Raw genomic sequence first — 5,183 nt, forward strand, 5'->3', positions numbered from 1 at the left:
GCCTTTAAAGAAGGCGCCAAGAACAGAGAGTTGAACCTGAAGTTCGGTCGGACCAGAGAAATGTCTCTGAATCGGATGATGGAAATTGCCACCAAATACGCTAACAGAGAAGATGAAGATCGACTCCGGAGTGGCAAGCAGAAAGCAGTCACCCAGGAAACCGGAGGCAATTCCAGTCGGAAGCAGAAGCGGAAGGCCGAGCCAGCCGCTCCTGGGGAGGCCCTGGCCGTAAACCAGGGAAAATTCAAGGGAAAACCCAAGGGGCCCTGGAACCCCAAGAAAGTCAAGGATCAAGATGGAAATGATGTTTTGGATCTGCCATGTCACATCCACACCAAGAAAGATGAAGAGGGTAATCTTATTTACCCAAAGCATACCACTCGACAGTGCCGGCTCCTGATCCAGCAGTTTCAGGGCAAGCAGTCCAAAGACAAGGAAAAAGAGTCAGACAAAGTTGAGGACAAAGAAGATAGTGACGATGGATACCCCCAAGTCAATTCCACCTTGATGATTTTTGCTGATGTCGAAAGCAAAAGTCGACTGAAAGTCATTAACCGTGAAGTGAATATGGTTGCCCCGGCAACACCCAACTACCCGAAGTGGTCTCAGACTGCCATCACGTTTGACCAGTCCGATCACCCTGCGCACATTGCCACCCCTGGGAGGCAAGCTCTGGTGGTCGATCCAGTTGTCGAAGGCACTCGACTGACCAAAGTCCTGATGGATGGTGGCAGCGGCCTGAACATACTGTATGCAGAAACGTTGGAAGGGATGGGCATTCCGATGTCCAGGCTCAGTGCCAGCAACATGAGTTTCCATGGAGTCATTCCTGGAAAGAAAGCCGAGTCACTCGGCCAGATTGCTCTCGATGTGGTTTTTGGTGATTCAAAGAATTACCGCAAGGAAAAGTTGACATTTGAGGTTGTGGACTTCCAAAGTGCTTATCATGCTATTCTGGGCCGGCCAGCTTATGCACGCTTCATGGCTCGAACGTGCTATGTGTATCTCAAGTTGAAGATGCCCGGCCCCAGAGGTGTGATCACCGTTACAGGCAATCGGAAGAAAGCAGAGGAGTGTTTTCAGAAAGGATCAAAGATCGCTGATGCTCAGATGTCAGTAGTCGAGCTGCAAGAGTACCAGAAGACTGCTGATCCGAGTGAATTGCTGCGAGCCAAGAAGCCAGCTTCAGAATCAGCTTTTCAGTCGTCTGGTGAAACTAAGCCAGTTCACATTCACCCGACTGACCCCAATGCTGCTCCGACTCACATCTCAACGACGCTCGACTCCAAATAGGAAGAAGCGCTCATCCAGTTCCTCCGTGAGAACTGGGACATCTTTGCATGGAAGCCTTCTGACATGCCTAGAGTTCCCAGGGGGCTGGCTGAGCATCGTCTACGAGTCGACCCGAAGTTCAAGCCTGTGAAAGAACATCTTCGACGGTCCGCCGTCCAGAAGAGGAAAGCTATTGGCGAGGAGGTGGCTCGGCTCTTAGCAGCGGAGTTCATCCGAGAGATTTACCACTCCGAGTGGCTCGCCAATGTTGTCATGGTCCCCAAGAAGGACAAGTCGCTTCGCATGTGCATTGACTTTAAACATATCAATCGGGCCTGTCCGAAAGATCATTCCCCTCTCCCCCGCATCGACCAGGTAGTCGACTCGACCGCGGGGTGTGAGCGTTTGTCTTTTCTAGATGCTTATTCAGGGTACCATCATATCCGTCTGTATGGACCCGACGAGATAAAAACGGCTTTCATCACCCCATTCGGGTGCTTCTGTTATGTCACCATGCCCTTCGGCCTCAAGAATGCTGGAGCCACGTTCATGAGGATAATTCAGAAGTGTTTGCTCACTCAGATCAGTCGGAACGTAGAAGCATACATGGATGATATTGTGGTTAAGTCACGGAAAGGTTCCGACCTACTGACTGACCTTGCCGAAACCTTTGCTAACCTCAAGGGATATGATATCAAGCTCAATCCATCAAAGTGCACATTCGGAGTTCCAGGTGGAAAGTTACTCGGTTTTCTCATTTCCGAACGAGGAATCGACGCCAATCCCGAGAAAGTTGGCACCATATTCCGGATGAAGCGCCCTGTGCGTGTACACGATGTCCAGAAGCTTACAGGTTGCTTGGCCGCTCTAAGTCGATTCATTTCTCGTCTCGGTGAAAAGGCGTTGCCTCTTTATCGACTGATGAAGAAGTCTGACAAGTTCGAGTGGACTCTAGAAGCTGATGCAGCGTTTGTAGAGCTCAAAGCTCTGCTCTCCACCCAGCCGGTGCTTGCTGCCCCAATCAGTAAAGAGCCTCTGCTGCTTTACATTGCGGCCACGGGACAAGTTGTCAGTACAGTACTTACGGTCGAGCGGGAAGAAGAAGGAAAGGCCTTTAGAGTTCAGCGCCCAGTATATTATGTGTCTGAAGTTTTGACTCCTTCGAATCAAAGATATCCCCATTACCAGAAGCTTGTATATGGGATTTACATGACCACGAAGAAGGTTGCACACTACTTCTCTGACCATTCCATTACAATCGTCAGCGACGCTCCACTGTCAGAGATTTTGCACAACAGAGATGCAACTGGTCGAGTGGCGAAGTGGGCGATTGAACTCCTTCCCCTAGATATCAAGTTTGAAGCAAAGAAGGCTATCAAGTCCCAAGCAATTGCAGATTTTGTCGCCAAGTGGATTGAACAGCAGCTTCCGACTCAAGTTCACTCGGAGCACTGGACCATGTTCTTCGATGGATCTAAGATGCTGAATGGTTCCGGTGCTGGGGTAGTATTGGTCTCCCCCCGAGGAGATAAGCTCAGATATGTTCTCCAGATTCACTTCGGTTCCTCCAATAATGAAGCAGAATATGAAGCACTCTTGTATGGGTTGCGCATGGCCATTTCACTCGGCGTCCGGCGCCTCATGGTCTATGGAGACTCAGATTTGGTGGTTAATCAGGTGATGAAGGAGTGGGATGCCAGAAGCCCAGCTATGACTGGCTACTGCAACCCAGTAAGAAAGCTAGAAAAGAAATTCGTGGGGTTAGAGCTTCATCACATCCCCCGACTGAAAAATCAAGCAGCTGATGATCTGGCAAAGATAGGCTCCAAGAGAGAAGCCATTCCCAACAATGTGTTTTTGGAGCACATCCGCTTGCCGTCAGTCCAGGAGGATCCTTTTACAGAAGAAGCCCCGCAACCGAAAAGTGCCACAGATCCGAGTGAAGTCGAAATTCCTGCTATGGTCGACCTAGTCATGGAGGTCTTGGCAATCACTCCCGACTGGACGATACCATACATCGCGTATATCTTGAGAAAAGAACTTCCAGAGGACAAAGAAGAGGCTCGACAGATCGTCCGTCGATCTAAAGCTTTCACAGTCATAAAAGGACAGTTGTATAGAGAAAGCGCAACTAGAATCGGTCAGAAGTGCATAACACCAGAAGAAGGTCAGATAATCCTTGATGATATCCACTCGGGGACCTGTGGTCACCATGCGTCCTCTCGGACCATCGCGGCCAAAGCATACCAAGCGGGGTTTTACTGGCCCAGGGCAAACGAAATGGCGAAAGAGATAGTCGACAAGTGTGAAGGCTGCCAGTTCTACTCCAACATGTCGCACAAGCCAGCATCAGCTCTGAGGACCATTCCACTCGTCTGGTCCTCTGCTGTTTGGGGACTGGACATGGTTGGTCCACTGAGAACTGGCAGGAGCGGATTCACACATGTGCTTGTGGCAGTCGACAAGTTCACCAAATGGATTGAAGCCAAGCCTATCAAAAATCTTGATGCTAGCACTGCTATCAGTTTCATCAGAGAGTTGATATTCAGATATGGGGTCCGCATAGCATCACCATTGACAATGGATCAAACTTCGATTCAGACAAGTTCAGAGCTTTTTGCGCCTCTCAAGGCACACGAGTCGACTATGCGTCGGTCGCACATCCCCAGTCGAATGGACAAGCTGAAAGAGCAAATGGTCTGATTCTCAAAGGACTGAAGCCTCGACTGATGCGTGATCTCAAGCACGCAGCAGGCGCTTGGGTCGACGAGCTTCCATAAGTTTTGTGGGGACTGAGGACCACCTCGAACCGGTCGACTGGAAGAACGCCATTCTTTCTGGTTTACGGAGCCGAAGCCGTCCTGCCGAGTGATCTACTTCACAACGCCCCCAGAGTCGAGCTTTATAACGAAGACGAAGTAGAGCAAGCCCGGCAAGACGCAGTCGACCTCCTAGAGGAGGAGAGGGAAATGGCTATGATCAGATCGACCATCTATCAGCAAGACTTGCGTCGATTCCATGCCAGAAATGTGAAGAGCCGAGCCTTCCAAGAAGGAGATTTGGTCCTCCGAGTGGATCAACAGAAACCACACAAACTTTCTCCTACTTGGGAAGGCCCCTTCATCGTCACCAGAGTCCTCTACAATGGAGCATATCATCTCTACAATGTTGATCGCCGGATCAACGAGCCACGAGCTTGGAATGCGGAACTACTCCACCCATTTTACACTTGAATTCTCACTCGGATGAGGTGTAATAAGAAAAACTTCTGTAGTTTATTTTTATCAAAGACAAGAGTGTCCCAGTTCTTCCTGTAATTGCTGTCACTTTTGTTTGCGTACGAAATCCCCCAGTGGGTAGCTTAGCTGCGAATCCGTTTCGCCTAAGTTTGCAAAAAAATCCTACCGAGTGGTGAGCCAGACTCCCACTCGGAGGCTTAGCTGCAGCCCAGTGCTCGCCTAAGTATTTGAAAATCCTACCGAGTGGTGAGCCAGACTCCCACTCGGGGGCTTAGCTGCAGCCCAGTGCTCGCCTAAGTGTTTGAAAATCCTACCGAGTGGTGAGCCAGATTCCCACTCGGAGGCTTAGCTGCAGCCCAGTGCTCGCCTAAGTGTATAAAAATCCTACCGAGTGGAGAGCAAACCTCCCACTCGGGGGCTTAGCTGCAATCCAAGTACTCGCCTAAGTATTTGAAAATCCTACCGAGTGGTGAGCCAGACTCCCACTCGGGGGCTTAGCTGCAGCCCAGTGCTCGCCTAAGCCCATAAAAATCCTACTGAGTGGAGAGCAAACCTCCCACTTGGGGGCTTAGCTGCAGTCGAAGTACTCGCCTAAGTATTTGAAAATCCTACCGAGTGGTGAGCCAGACTTCCACTCGGAGACTTAGCTGCAGGCCAGTGCTCGCCTAAGTG

The sequence above is a fragment of the Triticum dicoccoides genome, chromosome 3A, assembly GCF_002162155.2.
Source record: "Triticum dicoccoides isolate Atlit2015 ecotype Zavitan chromosome 3A, WEW_v2.0, whole genome shotgun sequence".
In the NCBI taxonomy this organism is placed as follows: domain Eukaryota; kingdom Viridiplantae; phylum Streptophyta; class Magnoliopsida; order Poales; family Poaceae; genus Triticum; species Triticum dicoccoides.